Below are 22425 nucleotides of genomic sequence, written 5' to 3' on the forward strand. Positions count from 1 at the left end.
TTGAGTTTGAGGAGCTCTTTATAGATCTTGGATACCAGCCCTTTATCTGTAATATCATTTGCAGATATCTTCATCGATTCCTTAGGTTGCCTTTTTGTTTTGTTGATCATTTGCTTTGCCGTGCAGAAGCTTTTTATCTTGATGAAGTGCCAATAGTTCATTTTTGCTTTTATTTCCTTTGCCTTTAGAGACGTGGCTTGCAAGAAGTTGTTGTGTCCAAGTTTGAAGAGTTCTTTTGACTTTGATATGAGACATGAATCCATTATCTTTCTTTCCTGATTGTATTCGAGTTCTGTCTTTCTTGGTGAGTGTAGCTAAGTTTGTCAGTTTTGTTTATCATTCCAAAAAAGGCAGCTCTCATTTTCTTTTCTTTTTTTTTTGGTCTTTTTAGTCTCTGTTGGATTTATTTATGCATTCCTTTGTGTTATTTCCTTATTTCTACTTATTTGGGGCTTTGGTTTTTTTTTTTATTTTATTTTCTACTTCTTTACCACATAAATCGGGTTGTTTATTGGAGACCATTCTCATGGATACATGAAGACTTGAGTTTCTATGAATGTCCCCTGTAGAGCTACTTTTGCCGCATCTCATAAGTTTTTGTAAGTTGTCTTTTTCATCAGTGTCAAGGTACTTCTAAAAATTTTTTTGATTTCTTCTTAACTGTTGGTTGTTCAGTAGCATGTTGTTTAATCTCCACATATTTTTTTAAGACTGTTTAAGTATCTAACAGAGAGTGAGACAGTGAGAGAGGGAAAGCAAGCAGGGGGGTCGGAGAGGGAGAAGCGGGCATCCCGCTGAGCAAGGAGCCTGATTCCAGGCTAAATCCCAGGATCCTGGGATCAGGACCTGAGCTGAAGGCAGATCCTTAAGACTGAGCCACCAAGGCCCCCCAATCTCCGCCTATTTTTTACTGTCCCTTTTTTTCTTGAGACTGATATCTAGTTTCATATTATTGTGGTTGGACAAGTTTTGAAACAGAAGGTGAAGAGAGCATTCAGATGTAAGGTTTGTTTCCTGGAGGGTTTTCTGAGGGCAGACCATGAGTTCCATGGAGTGGAGGAAGGTTTTGTGAGATGGGGGGTGGGGTTAACCCTTGTTAGAATTACTGACTACTACCATGCAGGCTTTGTGCTTATGTTCACACTGTAGTCCCGATGGACTTGTACTTCATTAGAATTATTTTCTAGGAGGTGTAGGCATAGCCTTCTCTTAAAGAAAGGTGCCATGTGGGTTCATGGCATGACCCCAGGTCAGCAACCAGGATGTATGGTATTGTGGGGGATCAGAACCAGGCTTTCTGTGCGAAGTGACAGAAATAGGGTATGGTGAGCTCCATGACCATAGGTGAGGTTCCGAATGACCCACTGGGTTTTGGGTTCTGTGGATCTGTCTCATCAGGTGCTGTGGAATTCAGGGACACCCTCCTGTCTGTGGATTTGTGTGGAGACAGGTAGACATCAGTGTCTGGCCAGGCACGAGGGTCGCAATGGACCACCACCAGAGGTGCAGCGTGCGGGGGAGCCACTGCTTGGTTTCCACGAAAGCTGACCAGGGTCTGTGACTGTGATTCCTAGCAGCTGCAAGGGGAGAGGAGGCCGGGGATGGTGCACACTTCCTAGACTTGTGGTCAGGACTAGTCTGGAGCCCACTGAAGTCAGCCACACCTGGCACAGAAGGCACCCAGTCAGTGTAGCTGTGGGCACTGCTCCCATGGCACTTTCGGGCCGGGTCCATACTGCCACCTCCTGCTTTTCATCATCATCATCAAGGTCATGTGCCTCTGCTCTTGCCCCATGGCCTCCGGGGTATTGTCTGTCCTCCATCTGGCCCTCGTCCCTGGTGCCCTGTGCAGTCCGATGCCAGGGTAGCCTTATCGAGACAAACATCTGGCCCTGATGGAACACTTCCATGGATCTCGTGTGATGCGAGGATGATGCCCTGCCATGGAAGGGGGCTGCAGGTCCCCAATCAGGAAAGCCATGTCTCCCTTTTCAGCATGGCTGCCCTCCCCTCAGTCTTCTTCAAGGAAGCTCTCCCCACTTCCTGAGATGACAGCTCTGAACTTAAAAATGAATGTTATTTTACATATCTCTATGCCTCAGTTCATCCAAAGCATGTCTTTGAACCCCGTTAGTGGGTTTTTTTTTTTTTAGTAGTTCTGAAGGGCTGTCTGCTCAAGGAGGGGATGACCTGGGTGGGGCAGCTTTCCCTCTCATCTCCCTCAGCATGTCTCTGAGCCCTGGGGCCAGCTGTCCCACTGAGGATTGAGGAACTTGAGCCATCCCATCCTGAGCCCAGGCTGTGTCAGCTGTGTAGACGGATGCGTGTCGGAGCAGTGGGCAGCTGGCATGGGTCAGGGGCAGGCAGTGTCTCCTCATTCCTTCCCTCCTTTCCTTTCAGAGGTAGCTCAGAGCAGCCTTCAACCCCTGCATCTCCAGATCCCTTGACCTATGCCTCCTGTGTTCAGCTGGTGACCTTGGAGTTTCACATGGATTCTACCTCCCATACCCTCTCCCGTAGCAGTTCCTGGATCAGGGGATGGGTCGTACTCTTGTCTGCTTTTGATCTTCTTCTGTCCCGCACCAAGCCCACCCACTTTCCATCTTCCATTTATGTGCTGGAAGCAAGCCCATCCACAGGGAACCTATTAGCGAAATGGATCCAGGCAATGAACATTGAATAGAGATCCAAGATCCATAATAAACCTGCTCTGAAACCTGTCCCAAAGTCTGTGACTCTCTCACACTGAAACAGACAATAATAGCTTTCTGGACTGTGAAGTGGCATGTGTCTCTACTTCCAATCTTGAATGCATAGGTGCTGGGCCTGGACTGAAAAGGACCTTGGCTCCCGTGGGCTGGAATCCACAGTAAGAACTCAGTGAAATCTGAATTCAAGGCATAGAGTGAATAATTATTGTAGAGTGAATCCTCCCAAGTAGGGCTTATGAACATTGCACAGGAAAAGCTTTTTCAAAGAGGTTCCTGAAAGGAAAATCTTTTTTAAAAATTTATTTTAATTCCAGTAGAGCTAACACACAGTGTTACCTTCGTTTCAGGTGTACAATAGAGTGATTCAGTAATTCTATATATTACTCAGTGGTCATCAAGAAAAGTGTCCTCTTAATCCGCTTCATCTATTTCACTCATCACTCTATCCACCTCCTGTCTGGTATCCATCCGTTTGTTCTCTATTGTTAAGAGTTTGTATTTTGCCACACCCATACTCAGGCAACCCTCTTGGGTAGAGTTGCCCTGTCCCCTGCGAGGGGGAATGGGTGTGGGCACGCTGTGAGCTGGTATTTCCAGGCTTTTGTTCCCTGGTGGCTTTCTCTGGAGTTCTGCTGTGCCTCTTCTGATAGTCAGAGCTGCAGAGGCTGAATTGTCACAGAACAGAGGGATTGCGGCCTGTTCTCCACGGATGTTCTGGCCACTTTAACTCCGTTCCTGTTGGTGCTGCTCAACCTCATAGCGTCCCTGGATGTGCTCCCCACACCCGGCGTCCCTGCCCTCACTTCCAGGGCAGGCGCATCTCTGTCCTTTATGTTTCTAAGGCCGCCAGCCACCAGCCTCCAGCCACCCCCGCCAGCTCCCAGATCTCCAGGTCTCAGTTTGGATCCCGTGAGCATACCAGGATTATAGAGTTTCCTGAGAAGCCTGCTGGCATGCCACCTCCTTCAGGGTCTCAGTCTGCTGTTTCCCGGGTGCCAACTGCGAGTCTGCCCACTCCCCCATGCACTTGGCCCACCAGCCCCCAGCTGCCCCGCATGCTCCCGGGTCTCTGGGTCTGTCTATGCCCGGTGAGCACACCGGGATTCCCAAGTTCCGTGAGAAGCCTGGTGGTGGGCGCACCTGGTTCAGGGTCTCAGTCTGCTGTTTCGTGGGTTCTGACCTCGAATCTGCCCGCTCCCCTGTGCAGGTGGCCTGCCAGCCTCCAGCGGACCCGCATGCGTTCCAGGAGCTCCCAATCTCCTTCTGGATCCCATGAGCACACTGGGATTCCGGTGTTCCAAGACATGCCTGGTGGTGCGCTCTCTGGGATCACAGGTCTCAGTCCTCTCTCTAGGGGTGCCTTCCGTGAGTCTGCCCGCTCCCCTGTGCAGGTGGCTGCTACTTCCTGGCGCCCTAACGCGGCGATCCCTCCCCCTTCCTTTTATCTTCCAATATCTGTGCCAGGTTTCAGGACTCCCCGCTTCCTACCTCAATACTCAGCGCTGGAGATGTTCATTTGTAGAGATCCAGATATATTTTCCTGCCTCTCAGGCTGATTCCGTGGTTGTTTAGTCTGGTCTGCTACCTATCCAGCTGGACTCAGGGGACATGCTGAAAAAGGGGTCCCCTACTCCAGCGCCATCATAACTCCTCTCTTGTACCTGAAATAGTATTTAAAAACACTCAGCTCAGCCTCTTCTACGACGTGAGCCAATGCTTATAAACATGGCTAAAATATTCCCTTACCTACGATGACTTCCCAGCCATCGTAGTCTTTAAATGGTATGACTGTGACTTACATTAGTCAACATTTGCAGAGAAAGAACTTAGTGCATCCCAGGGGCACTTCATGTTGAAATTAGTTTGTGACAACGAGCTACTGTGTTTTATTCTGCAGTCCAAGGGAATGGTGCCAGACATCTCTAAGGTGTCTAGCAGTTCTACAATTCTGATTTTAAGTGGTCTGTGTGCTTCAGAGATTTGGGCAGGAGAAGGGCAGGAGTCCAGAGACTGTGAACACTTTTGTTACCTGTGCTGACCATGAAGCAGGTAGCCTTCCGTGGGCATCATTTTGATTTCTTGGTACTCTTGTGAAAGGTGCTTTTGTCTCAAATTCCTCCATTTCCTAGTAATTATAATGATGAAAGTAATTTTTATCTTATATCATCTGTGGGCCCTGATCCTGGGCTGCCAGGGAAGCTATCCTTTAACATTTTACCCGGCTCAAAATGAGTGGGCAAAAACTCAAAGCATGGGCCCTATTTCTGCCCCACGCACATGTTGTACACCTGCTTCAAGAAGAAAACAATAACCAAAAATGCCAACATAAAGATAAGAAAAAAATAAAGAACCTCTTTGGCTCCCATAAGATTAAAGTCATACTGACATGTACATACTGAAAATGCATGAAATCATTGCATTTCCTAAAGCCCAAGCCTTGGAGGGTCTGAGAGCCACTGACCTTGCCCCGAACCAGGCACTCCCCAGCAGGGAGGGCTGGTGCAGAAAGGGAAGGGGCAGGACTCTGAGGGTGGTCTTCAGCTAGAGGGGTCCCTGGAAGGGGCCAGGTGTGTGGGGGGAGCCTGGCCCTGGACCCCACCCATGCCTGTGCTGGGTGTTGGGTAGAAGGGGCTCCTCTTGGACCCCTGCACTTTCAGGGTTCCAGGGGCTTGAGGGCGGGTTGCCAGGCATCCCAGGTGCTGGGGCACCACCCTCCCTGATCAATCACCTCTTGGGGGTGGAGCTAAGTCTCTGTGGGCTGTTCCAGAGTTGCAGTGGGTTGCAGACCTGGGGCAGAAGAAGGGACACTGGGAGAGAGAGCGTTGCCCTGCGGAGGTCCCGGCTGGTGAGTGAGCAGCATGCACTAGGGGCGGGGGGGGTCGGGGGGTAGCGTGCGCCCCAGGTGGGAGGCAGGGTTCTGGAAGGGCACTTGGAGAGGGTTCATTGTGGGGACTCAGGTGAGATTTCTTTTTCCCTTTAAAGTCTCTTCTGCCCCATGTCCTCAACTGGCCTTATTCCCCATACCCGTGAACTCCAAGGCGCCCACTCACCTGAGCTTTTCTGGGATGGGTTGCAGAATTTCAGGGCTTCCCCTGTTCCCCGGGAAGAGTGCAGGTAAGGACCTCACAGGGTCCCCACCTTCAGTGATGTGTCCCCCGGTTCTCATACACAGTGCAGGTGATACATCTTGAGCAGTACCCCGAGTTCAGCAGGGTGTGCCCTGGTCCCCCAGGCACAGGTTTGGAAGTAGCAATCCCCAGAGCCATCCCCCAACTTCAGCATTATGCCCCGTGTGCCACCGGGTTAGTGGTAATTGGCTGTTAGAATCATGCAGGAAAATCCTCCAGGTGGGGGCCTGGAGGCGGGCGTAAACCAGACCCACTCTAGTTGCATTGGGAATAGACGAATTGAGGGTTTCTTTAGAAGAGTAAGTCTGCTTTCGAGAAAAGGCAAGTTCATTGGTCTATTGAGAATGAAGATAATTACTGCTAAACAACAAGTATGTGTTGCCCCTTCGCCCAGAAACCAAAGCAGGTGTGCAGGCTTTAGGTCAGAGGTGCCATCTTCACCCCAGCTGACAGCACTTCTCTACTCTGACTCCAAGACAACCGAGGTTTTGAACGTCAGCATCTGAGTCAGCATGGAAGCTTGTCACAGGATGCCAGTGTTCAGAGAAAGCACAGGTGTGTTTGGCAAAATGTCCTAACTATGTCAGGGCTGGAGGTAAAACCTCTCATTATCCGAAAACCTCCTGGGCTTTTCTCTTTTCTCTAGTTGAGCCACAAAGTAAAATGGAAGTAGCTGTCAGCATTGTGGGTTTGGTGCAAGAATTACTTAGTTTCCCTGCAGGTAGAACTTTGTAGGGGATCACAATTTCTCTGTCCATTTATTGCTTACAAATGTATTTTGACCATCTGTTTCCTAGGAACCCTCTTTTATTAGAAAGGGAAGGTGAGATTCACTCTGTGCCTGTTTGTAACATCTAATTTGTTCCTTCATCTAAGAGTGTTTATTCAATTGGGCCTATGATATAGTTGAGTGGCCAGCATCTAGAGTTAGGTGGCTTTTTTCATCTGATACAGACTTGGATGATGTCATTTGACAAGGGTGATGTTTCATCATTGATTAGTTTATTCATCAGAAGAGTTAAAATTAGGGTGGAGGGAAAATTGAAAATTATCCAAAGCGGCCTGTTCCTGTTAAAAGTTGAGCTTGACTTTCTAGTTTTACTAAATGTATTATCTCGATATTTTGAGGTGCCATATTCTCTCTGTAGTTTCTTTGGTGGTGGAGTCAGAAGGAGAGTCTGGGAATTCTTTTGGATAGTGGCATGCTAGTGGCTTAAAGGGGCTTGGCGTCAGGAGCCTTGGGGTGAAGTCTGCAACTGCTTGCCTGACCCTGGGTGCATCTCCCAGAGGTTTTGTTTCCTCTTATGAAATTGCCGGCAGATAATGTTCTGCTTAAAGGGGAAAACTCCCATCCTGTTGGTGGCAATGCAAAGTGGTGCAGCCAGTCTGGGAAACAGTGTGGGGGTTCCTCAAAAAGTTAAACATTGAACAACCCCATGATCCAGCAATTGTTCCCCTAGGTATTCACCCAAAGGATACAAAAATGCAGATTCAAAGGGGGTCCATGCACCATGATGTTTATAGCAGCAATGTCCACAGTAGCCAAACTATGGAGAGAATCCCAAAGTCCATGCACTGATGAATGGATAAAGCAGATGTGGGATACATATATATAATGGAATATGACCCAGCTTCAAAAAGAATGAAATCTTACCATTTGCAAGGATGTGGATGGATCTAGAGTGTATTAAGCTAAGCAAAATCAGTGAGGAAAGACAAATATCCTATGCTCTCACACTTGTGGAATTTCAGAAAAAAACAGATGAACAGAGTGGAGGGTTGATGAGAGAGGCAAACAAGGAAATAGACTCAACCTTGGAGAACAAACTGAGTGTTGCTGCAGGACAGGGGCGTGGGGGGAAGAGTTAAATGGGTGAGGGGTATTAAGGAGGGCACTTGTGATGAGCACAGGGTTCTGTATGCTGGTGAGGAATCACTAAATCCTACCCCTGAAGTGAATATTCCATGGCATGTGAACTAACTGGAATTTAAGTAAAAGAAGAAAGGAAAAAGTGTTCTGCTTCATGAAGAGTGAGGTAAAATTGTAGTTATTTGGGCTGTACTATTCTATAGATGAGAGTTATAAAACACCCTGTTGTAGGATACACTAGTTGCTTATCACATAAGGAGTCCTCATAAAGGTACAATGGAAGATTCAGGTCTCAGAGCATGTTCCTGTTCCACTGATATGTTACAGTTTGCACAGGTAGGAAAGAAGGTGGAGAGAAAGGCAGCTGAAGGGGAAAGTAGGTGTGAACCTTTCATTAGTTAGCATTATAACTTTCTCATGAAAGCCTTGAGCCAGTGTGATTTTGGAAGCAGAGGGGGAATCCGGGAGCTTTTCAGGAGACGGGGGAGTTCCAGGTCTGGGTAATGCTGACAAGGGTCCCAGAGGAGAGCTGAATGCATTCTGCAGCAGGGTGTGGGCAGGGTGCACTCCAGGGGTGGCTGTGGGTCTCCCGGGTGAGAGTTGTGACAGGTGAGTGCTGTGTGCAAGTTCCTGGCTGAGGACAAGTGAGGCACAGGCAGAGAGCTGGCAGAGAACCTTCTTCTGGGCCACCAGCCTCACCCAACACACAGCCTCATCTTCTGTCCCTGTCACTCCAATTCAGACTTTTCCGAAGGTGAGTGAGAACACATCAAGAGCATTCTTAACAGAAGGGAAAGCATGTGCAATGGCTCTGGGGCAGGAGAATTTCAGGTATGTCCAGGAGCATCAAGAAGGCCCTGTGGCCACAGGAGACAAGTTAGGACATGAGCTCAGAGAGGTGAAAGAGGGTGACAGAAAGCCCTTCCAGGGCTATAACCCCATGAGACCCTGTTTCACTTGGACATCCTGGCTAAAGTGTTGAGAACTGATGACAGAGGGTTGACAATGGCAAGGCAGGTCAATGACGAAGCTTTTCCAGGAACTCAGGTGTTGTGAACCAGACAGGTGGCCTTGGATGGAGTGGTTAGACCTATTCTGGGTCCATTTTGAAGATGGAGCTCACAGGATTTGCTGATGGGTTAGCTATTAGGAGCAGGAGAATGGAGGAACTGAGGTAACTCCCAGCTGTTGTGGGTTGTCCTGATCGAGGGGAAGGAGAGTTTTCTGGGGGTAGGAGGTAGTCCGTGTTCCACATGCTGAGGAAGGTGCCTTTCCCGGTGGATCTGCTGAGGTTTGTGTCTGGGAGAACCTTTCACATCTCCTCCCTCAGCAATGCTCAAGTACAAGTATCCCCCACTTTTTAAATGTTCACAGTGATACACTTGGTTTTCTTGAAAGAACTACGTTATTACCCAGTTTCAGTAAGAGGAAGAGAACTAAAGAGGATTTCCCTCTTATGAAAAAAGGTGTACAGTGAGAATGGCGTTCAGCATCTGTTTTGGTGAGAAGCACGACAGAGGCGGTGTGCACCCCAACCAGCTCCTTCCGCTGGGAACCGCTCTCCGCATCCAGCCACCAGCACTTTTAATGGTGTCTGTGAGCCTCTGCTGTGCTTTATCTTCATTTATGCTGGGCCTGCCTTAGAAACTTGTGTCCTGAGGCCTAAGAAAAGCCAAAGAGAAGGAATTTTGGAGTCTGAGCACACTAATTGTTCTGTGTAATTTAATGGCCATTCCTTCTTGACACCATTTCTGCTGTGCAGCGTTTCTCAGAAGCCCTGTACTTTCAAAGAGCAGGGAAACCTATACCCCATGCGGCGGGGTTAGTTTTAGTCTCCATGCTGGACAGAACATTTCATGACTGTCGGATTTTCTCACTCAAACATTGAGACTTTGACCACCTTCACCCGTTTCTACCACCCCATCCCCGAATCTGGCACCTACCAATCTGCTCTCAGTATCTATGCGTTCAGTATTTGTTCCTTCCACGTGGAATGTACATGAGAGCATCTGGTATTGGTCTTTCTGTGTCTGAGTTACTTGGCATAAGGCCCCCAAGGTCTGTGTTTCCATGTCTGGTTCTTGTGAATAATGCTGCATTGAACGTGGGGGTGCATCAGTCCTTTTGAGGCAGTATTATTGTGTTCTCCGAATCAATACTCAGTAGAGCCATTACTGGGCCATGTGGTAGTTGTATTTATTTTTTCAGGAACCTCCATACCGTTTGTCACAGTGGCTGCACCAATTTCCATTCCCACCAACAGTGCACAGTGTCTCCACGTCTTCACACCCTTGACCCCACATGGTGTCTGTCTCTGGGACAATTGCTGTTCCAACAGTTGTGAGGGGATAGCCGATTGTGGGTTTGACTGATGTTTCCCTGAAGATGATGAGTGATGTCGAACAACTTTTTCTATCTGTTGGCACCTGTGTGCCATCTTTGGAAAGTATCTATTCACATATTCCCCCCATTTTTTTATACTTTTTTTTGTTTGTTTTAATTTGTATGAGTGTTGTGTGTATTTTGGATATTAGCCTCTTCTCACACATATGATTCGCAGATATTTTTTCTTATTGGGTCAGTGGCCTTTTGAGTTTTTGATGGTTTCTTTTGCCGTGTGGAAGATTTCAGTTTGTAGTTGTTCCACTTGTTTATTTTTGCTTTCGTTGCTTTGCGTTTGGTGTCCAATCTGAAGACTCTTTCCCAAAACCAATGTCGAGAGACTTAGTACCTGTGTCTTCTTGGAGGTTTATGGATTCAGGTCTTATGTTCAAATCATTCATCCATTAAAAATTTTGTGTGTGGTGTAAGAAAGTGACCCAGTTATATTCTTCTGCATTTAGTGTCCAGTTTGCCTGTTACTGCTCACTGAAAAGACAGTCCTTCCCTCATGGCATATCTTCTGCTGCTGTGTTGTAAGTTAGGATCATCTACGTGTGGGTAAGTTTCTGAGCTTTCTGTGCTGTTCCACTGAAGTGGTGTCTGTGTTTATGCCATTACCATCCTGTTTTGATGACAACAGCTTTGTAATCTAGCTTGAAATCCAGGAGTGTGTTGACTGCACCTTTCTTTCTCCAGGTTGCTTTGGATATTTGGGGTCTTTTGTGATTCCATACACATTTGAGGACTGTTTTCTATTTGCTCGAATAATGCCACTGGAATTCAGATAGGGATTTCATCACATCTGTCGATTGCTTTGGGTACGATGGACATGTTCACATAATTAACTCTTCCAGTTAAGGAGCATGGCGTATGCTTCCATTTGTTTGTGTTGCCTTCCAAATCGTTGACCCATACATTCTGCTCCCCTCGGCACTCAGGTTTTTCATTTCTTTTCTGCCATGTGTTGAGTGTACTATGTCTTTCTCATTCTTGGTTACTTTTATTCCTAGATTTTTTTTTGATGCAATTGTAAAAGGCATTGTTTTTTTAATTTCTCTTTGCGAAAGTGTGTCATCATTATACATAATTGCAAGAAGTTGGGTCATCTGGGTGGCCTCATAGGTGAAGCGTCTGCCTTCAGCTCAGGTCATGAACCCAGAGTTCTGGGATAGAGCCCCGTGTTGGGCTCCCCGCTTAGCGAGAGTCTGTTTCTCCCTCTTTCTGACACTCCCCCTGCTCGTGCTTTTTCTCTTCCTGTCAAATAAATAAATAAAATCTGAAAAAAAAAATAAAGACAACAGGTCTCTGTATATTGACTTTATATCCTGCAGCTTTCTTGAATTTGTTTATTCTAACAGTATTTTTTTGTGGAATCTTTCGGGATTTCATGTCATTTTCAAATAGTGACAGTTTTCCTGTATGGATTTCATATCTTTCTCTTTTTTTAAAATGATGTTAGTCCCCCAACAGTACTTCATTTGTTTTTGATGTAGTGTTCCATGATTCATTGTTTGCATATAACACCTAGTGCTCATCATGACACGTGCCCTCCTTAATACCCATCACCAGGATAACCCATTCCCCTACCCCTCCCTTTCTGCAACCTTCAGTTTGTTTCCCAGTGTCAATAGTCTCTTATGGTTCATCTCCCCCTCTCATTCCCCCCTTTCACTTTTCCCTTCCTTCTTCTACTGTCCTCCATGCTATTCCTTCCATTCCACATAGGAGTGAAACCATATGATAATTGTCTTTCTCTGCTTGACTTAATTTCACTTAGCATAATCCCCCCCTGGTCCATCCACGTTGGTGCAAATGGTGGGTATTCATCCTTTCTGTTGACTGAGTAATATTCCACTGTATAGATGAACCACATTTTCTTTGTCCATTCATCTGCTGAAGGATATCTTGGCTCCTTCCACAGTTTGGCTATTATGGACATTGCTGCTATGAACATTGGGATACAGGTGCCCCTTTTTTCATTACTCTGTGTCTATGGGGTAAATACCCAGTAGTGCAATTGGTGGGTCATAGGATAGCTCTGTGTTTAATGTCTTGAGGAAACTCCATATTGTTTTCAAAAGTGGCTGTACCAGCTTGTTTTCTCACAAGTAGTGTAAGAGGGCTCCCCTTTCTCCACATCCTGACTTTCTTTTATTTCCTGTCTTGTTAATTTTTTTCCCAAGATTTTATTGATTTATTCCACAGAGATGGAGACAGCCAGCGAGAGAGGCAACACAAGCAGGGGGAGTGGGAGAGGAGGATCCAGGCTCATAGCGGAGGAGCCTGATGTGGGGCTCGATCCCCTAATGCCAGGATCACGCCCTGAGCCGCAGGCAGATGCTTAAATCTGTGCCACCCAGGTGCCCCCTGCCTTGTTAACTTTAACCATTTTAACTGGTGTAAGGTGGTATCTCATTGTCGTTTTGATTTGTATTTGCCTGATGGCAAGTGATGTGGAGTATTTTTTCATGTGTCTGTTGGCCATTTGTATGTCTTCTCTGGAGAAGTATCTTTGTGTCTTCTGCTCATTTTTGTGGTGTCGAGTTTGAGGAGTTCTTTATAGATCTTGGATACCAGCCCTTTATCTGTAATATCATTTGCAGATATCTTCTTCGATTCCATAGGTTGCCTTTTTGTTTTGTTGATCGTTTGCTTTGCCGTGCAGAAGCTTTTTATCTTGATGAAGTGCCAATAGTTCATTTTTGCTTTTATTTCCTTTGCCTTTAGAGATGTGGCTTACAAGAAGTTGTTGTGTCCAAGGTTGAAGAGTTCTTTTGACTTTGATATGAGACAGGATTCCATTATCTTTCTTTCCTGATTGTATTGGAGTCCTCTGTCTTTCTTGGTAAGTCTAGCTAAGGTTGTCAGTTTTGTTTATCTTTCCAAAAAAGGCAGCTCTCATTTTCATTGTTTTTGTTTTTTGTTTTTTTGTTTTTGTCTTTTTAGTCTCTGTTGAATTTATTTATGCATTCCTTTTTGTTATTTCCTTATTTCTACTAATGGGGGCTTTGTTTATTGTTTTATTTTCTACTTCTTTACCACATAAATCAGGTTGTTTATTGGAGAGCATTCTCATGGATTGATGAAGACTTGAATTTCAATGAACGTCCCCCATAGAGCTACTTTTGCTGCATCGCATAAGTTTTTGTAGGTTGTTTTTTCATCAGTGACCAGGTACTTCTAAAATTTTTTTGATTTCTTCTTTGACTGTTGGTTTTTCAGTAGCATGTTGTTAAAACTCCACATATTTTTTTAAGATTATTTAAGTATCTGACAGAGAGTGAGACAGGGAGAGAAGGATTGCAAGCACGGGGTTGGGAGAGGGAGAAGTGGGCGTCCCATTGAGCAAGGAGCCTCATTCGGGGCTAGATCCCCGGATCCTGGGATCATGACCTGATCTGAAGGCAGATCCTTAACGACTGAGCCACCCAGGCCCCCCAATCTCCACCTATTTTTGACTGTCCCATATTTTTCTTGAGACTGATTTGTAGTTTCATATCATTGTGGTTGGACAAGATTTGAAGCAGAAGGTGAAGAGAGCATTCACATGAAAGGTTTGTTTCCTGGAGGGTTTTCTGAGGGCAGACCATGAGTTCCATGGGGTCGGAGGAAGGTTAAGTGAGATGGGGGGTGGGGTTAACCCTTGTTAGAATTACTGACTGCTACCATGCAGGCTGTGTGCTACCCTTCACACCGTAGTCCTCATGGACTTGTACTTCATTAGAAGTATTTTCTACGAGGTGTAGGCATAGCCTTCTCTAAAAGAAAGGTGAATTCTTGGCATGACCCCAGGTCAGCAACCAGGATATATGGTATTATGGAGATCAGAAACAGGCTTTCTGTGGGAAGTGACAGAAATAGGGTATGGTGAGCTCCATGACCATAGGTGAGGTCCTGAGTGACCCACTGGGTGTTGGGTTCTGTGGATCTGTCTCATCAGTTGCTGTGGAATTCAGGGACACCCTCCTGTCTGTGGATTTTTGTGGAGACAGGTAGACGTCAGTATCTGGCCAGGCACCAGAGGTGCAGCGTGCGGGGGAGCCACTGCTTGGTTTCCATGAAAGCTGACCAGGGTCTGTGACCGTGATTCCTAGCAGCTGCGAGGGGAGGAGGCCGGGGGTTGTGCACACTTCCTAGACTTGTGGTCAGGACTAGTCTGGAGCCCACTGAAGTCAGCCACACCGGGCACAGAAGGCACCCAGTCAGTGTAGCTGTGGGCACTGCTCCCATGGCACTTTTGGGCCGGCTCCATCCTGCCACCTCCTGCTTTTCCTCATCATCTTCAAGGTCATGTGCCTCTGCTCTTGCCCCATGGCCTTCGGGGTATTGTCCGTCCTCCATCTGGCCCTCGTCCCTGGTGCCCTGTGCAGTCCGATGCCAGGGTAGCCTTCTCGAGACAAACATCTGGCCCTGATGGAACACTTCCATGGATCTCGTGTGATGCGAGCATGATGCTCTGCCCTGGAAGAGGTCTGCAGGTCACCAATCAGGAGAGCCATGTCTCCCTTTTCAGTTTGGAATGCCCTCCCCTAAGTCTTTTTCAGGGAAGCTCTCCCCACTTTCTGAGCTGACAGCTCTGAACTTAAATATGAATTTTATTTTACATATCTCTCTGCCTTAGTTCATCCATAGCATGTCTTTGAACCCCGTTAGTGGGTTTTTTTTTTAGCAGTTCTGAAGGGCTGTCTGCTCATGGAGGGGATGACCTGGGTGGGGCAGCTTTCCCTCTCATCTCCCTCAGCATGTCTCTGAGCCCTGGGGCCAGCTGTCCTACTGAGGATTGAGGGACACGAGCCAGCCCATCCTGAACCCAGGCTGTGTCAGTTGTGTAGACTGATGTGTGTCGGAGCGGTGGGCAGCTGGCATGGGCCAGGGGCAGGCAGTGTCTCCTCATTCCTTCCCTCCCTTCCTCCCAGAGGTAGCTCAGAGCAGCCTTCAACCCCTGCATCTCCAGATCCCTTGATCTATGCCTTCTGTGTTCAGCTGGTGACCTTAGAGTTCCACATGGATTCTACCTCCTGTACCCTGTCCCGTAGCAGTTCCTGGATCAGGGGAGGGGTCGGACCCTTGTCTGTTTTTGGTCTTCTTCCTGTCCCGCACCAAGCCCACCCACCTTTGCATCTTCCATGTATGTGCTTGGAAGCAAGCCCATCCACAGGGAACGTATTAGCCAAATGGATCCAGGTAATGAACATTGAATTAGAGATCCAGGATCCATAATAAACCTGCTCTGAAACCTGTCCCAAAGTCTGTGACTCTCTCACACTGAAACAGAAACAATAATAGCTTTCTGGACTGAGAAGTGACACGTGTCTCTCCTTCCAATCTTGAATGCATAGGTGCTGAGCCTGGACAGAAAAGGACCATGGCTCCCGTGGGCTGGAATCCACAGTAAGAACTCAGTGAAATCTCAATTCGAGGCATAGAGTGAATAATTATTGTAGAGTGAATCCTCCCAAGTAGGGCTTATGCACAGTGCACAGGAAAAGCTTTTTCAAAGAGGTTCCTGAAAGAAAAATCTTTTTTAAAAATTTATTTTAATTCCAGTAGAGGTAACATACAGTGTTATATTCATTTCAGGTGTGCAATAGAGTGATTCAGTAATTCTATATATTAGTGGTCATCAAGAAAAGTGTCCTCTTAATCCGCTTCATGTATTTCACTCATCCCTCTATCCACCTCCTCTCTGGTAACCATCCATTTGTTCTCTATTGTTAAGAGTTTGTATTTTGCCACGCCCATACTCAGGCAACCCTGTTTGGGTAGAGTTTCCATGTCCCCTGCAAGGGGGAATGGGGGTGGGCAAGCTGTGGGCCAGTATTTCCAGGCTTTTTTTCCCTGGCGGCTTTCTCTGGCGATCTGCTGTGCCTCTTCTGAGAGTCATAGCAGCAGAGGCTGAATTGTCACAGAACAGAGGGAATGCGGCCCGTTCTCCACCCATGTTCTGGCCACTTTAACTCCATTACTGTTGGTGCTGCTCAACCCTGTAGCGTCCAGGGATGTGCACCCCGCACCTGGTGTCCCTGGCCTCAATTCCGGGGCTAGTGCATCTCTGTCCTTTGTGTTTCTAATGCTGCCAGCCACCAGAAGCCCTGAGGGTGCTCTGGAAGCTCCTGGTCTCAGTCTGGATCCCCTGAGCACACCGGGATTCCAGAGTTCCATGAGAAGCCTGGTGGCTCAGTCGCCAGGTTCAGGGTCTCAGTCTGCTGTTTCGCAGGAGGCTACCATGAGTCCGCCAGCTCCCCCGTGCAGGTGGCCTGCCAGCTGCCAGCTGCCTCGCGGGCTCCCGGGTCTCCTGGTCTCAGTCTAAGCCTTGTGAGCACACCAGGATTCCGGTGTTCCAGGAGAAGTTTGGTGGCGCCCGCTCTGGGCTCACTGGTCTCAGTCCGCTCTCTCCTGTGTGCCATCCATGAGTCCACCCGCTCCCTGGTGCAGGTGGCTGCTGCTTCCCGGCGCCAGAACACGGCGCCCCCCCTTCCGTTTATCTTCTGATATCTGTGCCCAGTTTCAAGGCTCCCCACTTCATACCTCAATACTCAGTGCTGGAGATGTTAATTTGTAGAGATCCAGATGTATCTTCTGCTTCTCAGGCTGATTCCGTGGTTGTTTAGGCTGGTCTGGTACCTATCCAGCTCAACTCAGGGGACCTGCTGAAAAAGGGGTCCCCTACTCCTCCGCCATCTTAACTCCTCTCTTGTACCTGAAATAGTATTTAAAAACACTCAGCTCAGCCTCTTCTATAAAGTGAGCCAATGCTTATAAACATGGCTAAAATATTCCCTTACCTACGATGACTTCCCAGCCATCGTAGTTTTTAAATGGTATGACTGTGACTTACATTAGTCAACATTTGCAGAGAAAAAACTTAGTGCATCCAGGGGGCACTTCATGTTGAAATTAGTTTGTGACAACGAGCTACTGTGTTTTATTCTGCAGTCCAAGGGAATGGTGCCAGACACCTCTAAGGTGTTTAGCATTTCTACAATTCTGATTTTAAATGTTCTGTGTGCTTTAGAGATTTGGGCAGGAGAAGGTCAGGAGTCCAGAGACTGTGAACACTTCTGTTACCTGTGCTGACCATGGATCTGGTAGCCTTTCGTGGGCATCATTTTGATTTCTTGGTACTCTTGTGAAAGGTGCTTTTGTCTCAAATTCCTCCATTTAGTAGTAATTATAATGATAAAAGTAATTTTTATCTTATATCATCTGTGGGTCCTGATCCTGGGATCCCAGGGAAGCTATGCTTTAACATTTTACCCGGCTCAAAATGACTGGGCAAAAACTCAAAGCATGGGCCCTATTTCTGCCCCAAGCACATGTTGTACACCTGCTTCGAGAAGAAAACAATAACCAAAAATGCCAACATGAAGATAAGAAAAAATAAAGAACCTCTGTGGCTCCCATAAGATTAAAGTCATACTGACATGTACATACTGAAAATGCATGAAATCATTGCATTTCCTAAAGCCCAAGTCTTGGAGGGTCTGAGAGCCACTGACCTTGCCCAGAACCAGGCACACCCCAGCAGGGAGGGCTGGTGCAGAAAGGGAAGGGGCAGGACTCTGAGGGTGGTCTTCAGCTAGAGGGGTCCCTGGAAGGAGCGGGGTGTGTGGGGGGGACCCGGACCAACCACACCCATGCCTGTGCCGGGTGTTGGGTAGAGGAGGCGCCTCTTGGGCCCCCTGCACTTTCAGGGTTCCAGGGGCTTGAGGGCAGGTTGCCCAGCATCCAAGGGGCTCAGGCACCACCCTCCCCAACCATTCACCGCTTGGGGGTGGAGCTATGTCTCTGTGGGCAGTCCCAGATTTGCAGTGGGTTGCAGACTTGGGGCAGAAGAAGGGGCACTGAGAGAGAGAGAGTTGCCCTGTGGAGATCCCTGCTGATGAGTGAGCAGCGTGCACTGGGGTGAGGGTCCAGGGGTAGGGTGCACCCCAGGTAGGAGACAGGGTTCTGGAAGGGCACGTGGAGAGGGTTCATTGTGGGGACTCAGGTGAGTTTTCTTTTTCCCTTTAAAGTATCTTCTGCTCCATGTCCTCAACTGACCTTATTCCCCATACCCGTGAATTCCAGGGCGCCCACTCACCTGAGCTTTTGTAGGATGGGTTGCAGAATTTCAGGGTTTCCCCTGTTCCCCTGGAAGAGTGCGTGTAAGGACCTCACACAATCCGCACCTTCAGTTCCCCGAGACAGTGCAGGTGATGCGTCTTGAGCATTACCCTGAGTTCAGCAGGGTGTGCCCGGGTCCCCCAGGTACAGGTGTGCCAGTAGCAAGCCCCAGAGCCGTCCCCCAACTTCAGCATTATGCCCTGTGTGCCCCCGGGTTAGTGGTAATTGGCTGTTAGAATCATGCAGGAAAATCCTCCAGGTGGGGGCCTGGAGGCGGGCGTATCCAGACCCCACTCTAGTTGCATTGGGAATAGACCAATTGAGGGTTTCCTTAGAAGAGTAAGTCTGCTTTCGAGAAAAGGCAAGTTCATTGGTCTATTGAGAATGAAGATAATTACTGCTAAAAAACAAGTATGTGTTGCCCCTTCGCCCAGAAACCGAAGCAGGTGTGCAGGCTTTAGGTCAGAGGTGCCTTATTCTCCACAGCTGACAGCACTTCTCTGCTCTGACTCCAAGAAACCCGAGGTTTTGAACGTCAGCATCGGAGTCAGCGAGGCAGCTTGTCACAGGACGCCAGTGTTCAGAGAGAGCACAGGTATGTTTGGTAAAATGTCCTAACTATGTCAGGGCTTGAGGTAAAACCTCTCATTATCCGAAAACCTCCTGGGCTTTTCTCTTTTCTCTAGTTGAGCCACAAAGTAAAATGGAAGTAGCTGTCAGCATTCTGGGATTGGTGCAAGAATTACTTAGTTTCCCTGCAGGTAGAACTTTGCAGGGGATCACAATTTTTCTGTCCATTTATTGCTTACAAATGTATTTTGACCATCTGTTTCCTAGGAACCCTCTTTTATTGGAAAGGGAAGGTGAGATTCACTCTGTGCCTGTTTGTAACATCTAATTTGTTCCTTCATCTAACTGTTTATTCAATTGGGCCTATGATATAGTTGAGTGGCCAGCATCTAGAGTTAGGTGGCTTTTTTCATCTGATACAGACTTGGATGATGTCATTTGACAAAGGTGATGTTTCATCATTGATTAGTTTATTCATCAGAAGAGTTAAAATTAGGGTGGAGGGAAAATTGAAAATTATCCAAAGCGGCCTGTTCCTGTTAAAAGTTGAGCTTGACTTTCTAGTTTTACTAAATGTATTATCTCGATATTTTGAGGTGCCATATTCTCTCTGTAGTTTCTTTGGTGGTGGAGTCAGAAGGAGAGTCTGGGAATTCTTTTGGATAGTGGCATGCTGGTGGCTTAAAGGGGCTTGGCTTCAGGAGCCTTGGGGTGAAGTCTGCAACTGCTTGCCTGACCCTGGGTGCATCTCCCAGAGGTTTTGTTTCCTCTTATGAAATTGCCGGCAGATAATGTTCTGCTTAAAGGGGAAAACTCCCATCCTGTTGGTGGCAATGCAAAGTGGTGCAGCCAGTCTGGGAAACAGTGTGGGGGTTCCTCAAAAAGTTAAACATTGAACAACCACATGATCCAACAATTGCTGTCCTAGGTATTTACCCAAAGGATACAGAAATGCAGATTCGAAGGGGGTCCATGCACCATGATGTTTATAGCAGCAATGTCCACAGTAGCTAAACTATGGAGAGAATCCCAAAGTCCATGCACTGATGAATGGATAAAGCAGATGTGGGATACATATATATAATGGAATATGACCCAGCTTCAAAAAGAATGAAATCTTACTATTTGCAAGGATGTGGATGGACCTAGAGCGTATTAAGCTAAGCAAAAACAGTGAGGAAAGACAAATATCTTATGCTCTCACACTTGTGGAATTTCAGAAAGAAAACAGATGAACATAGTTGAGGGGTGATTAAAGAGGCAAACAAGGAAATAGACTCAACCTTGGAGAACAAACTGAGTGTTGCTGCAGGACAGGGCATGGGGGGAAGAGTTAAATGGGTGAGGGGTATTAAGAAGGGCACTTGTGATGCGCACCGGGTTCTGTATGCAGGTGAAGAATCACTAAATCTTACCCCTGCAGCGAATATTCCATGGCATGTGAACTAACTGGAATTTAAGTAAAAGAAAGGAAAAACTGTTCTGCTACATGAAGAGTGAGGTAAAATTGTAGTTATTTGGGCTGTACTATTCTGCAGATGAGAGTTGTAAAACACCCTGTTGTAGGATACACTAGTTTCTTATCACATAAGGAGTCCTCTGAAAGCTGCAAAGAAAGATTCAGGTCTCAGAGCATGTTCATGTTCCACTGATATGTTACAGTTTGCACAGGTAGGAAAGAAGGTGGAGAGAAAGGCAACAGAAGGGGAAAGTAGGTGTGAACCTTTCATTAGTTAGCCTTATAGCTTTCTCATGAAAGCCTTGTGCCAGTGTGATTTTGGAAGCAGAGGGGGAATCCGGGAACTTTGCAGGAGACGGGGGAGTTCCAGGTCTGGGTAAAGCTGACAGGGTTCCCAGAGGAGAGCTGAATTCATTTTGCAGCAGTGTGTGGGCAGGGTGGGCTCCAGGGGTGGCTGTGGGTCTCCTGGGTGAGAGTTTGACAGGTGAGGGCTGTGTGCAAGTTCCTGGCTGAGGACAAGTGAGGCACAGGCGGAGAGCTGGCAGAGAACCTTCTTCTGGGCCACCAGCCTCACCCAACACACACAGCCTCATCTTCTGTCCCTGTCACTCCAATTCAGACTTCTCTGAATGTGAGTGAGAACACATCAAGAGCATTCAAAACAGAAGGGAAAGCATGTGCAAAGGCTCTGGGGCAGGATAATTCCAGGTATGTCCAGGAGCAGCAAGAAGGCCCTGTGGCCACAGGACACAGCTTAGGACATGACGTCAGAGAGGTGACAGAAAGCCATTCCAGGGCTCTAACCCCATGAGACGCTGTTTCACTGGGCCATCCTGGCTACAGTGTTGAGAACAGATGACAGAGGGTTGAAGATGGCAAGGCAGGGCTATGACAAAGCTTTTCCAGGAACTCAGGCACTGTGGACCAGACAGGTGCCCTTGGATGGAGTGGTTAGAAATATTCTGGGTCCATTTTGAAGATGGAGCTCACAGGATTTGCTGATGGGTTAGCTATTAGGAGCAGGAGAATGGAGGAATTGGGGTAACTCCCAGCTGTTGTGGGTTGTCCTGATCAAGGGGAAGGAGAGGGTTTCTCGGGGGATAGCAGGTAGTCTGTGTTCTGCATGCTGAGGAAGGTGCCTTTCCCGGTGGATCTACTGAGGTTTGTGTCTGGGAGAACCTTTCTCATCTCCTCCCTCAGCAATGCTCAAGTGCAAGTATCCCCCACTTTTTAAACGTTCACAGTAAGACACTGGGCTTTCTTGAAAAAAATTACGTTATTACCCAGCTTCAGTAAGAGCAAGAGACCTGAAGAGGATTTCCCTCTTATGAAAAAAGGTGAACAGTGAGAATGGCGTTCAGCATCTGTTTTGGGGAGAAGCACGACAGAGGTGGTGTGCACCCCAACCAGCTCCTTCCGCTGGGAACCGCTCTCCGCATCCAGCCACCAGCACTTTGAATGGTGTCTGTGAGCCTCTGGTGTGCTTTATCTTCATTTATGCTGGGCCTCCATTAGAAACTTCTGTCCTGAGGCCTAAGAAAAGCCAAAGAGAAGGAATTTTGGAGTCTGAGCACACTGTCTAATTGTTCCGTGTAAATTAATGGCCATTCCTTCTTGACACCATTTCTACTGTGCAAGGTTTCTCAGAAGCCCTGTACTTTCAAAGAGCAGGGAAACCTATACCCCATGCTGCGGGGTTAGTTTTAGTCTCCATGCTAGATAGAACATTTCATGACTGTCGGATTTTCTCACTCAAACATTGAGACTTTGACCACCTTCACCCGGTTCTACCACCCCATCCCCGAATCTGGCACCTACCAATCTGCTCTCAGTATCTATGCGTTCAGTATTTGTTTATTCCTTGTGGAATGTACATGAGAGCATCTGGTATTGGTCTTTCTGTGTCTGAGTTACTTAGCATAATGCCCCCAAGGTCTGTGTTTCCATGTCTGGTTCTTGTGAATAATGCTGCAGTGAACGTGGGAGTGCATGTCTTTTTGAGGCAGTTCTCCAAATCAATACTCAGTAGAGCCATTGCTGGGTCATGTGGTAGTTGCATTTATTTTTGCAGGAACCTCCATACCGTTTGTCACAGTGGCTGCACCAATTTCCATTCCCACCAACAGTGCACAGTGTCTCCTCGTCTGCACACCCTTGACCCCACCTGGTGTCTGTCTCTGGGACAATTGCTGTTCCAAC

Source organism: Ursus americanus, chromosome 6, assembly GCF_024610735.1.
Source record: "Ursus americanus isolate L20-20 chromosome 6, mUrsAme1.1.p, whole genome shotgun sequence".
Taxonomy (NCBI): Eukaryota; Metazoa; Chordata; class Mammalia; order Carnivora; family Ursidae; genus Ursus; species Ursus americanus.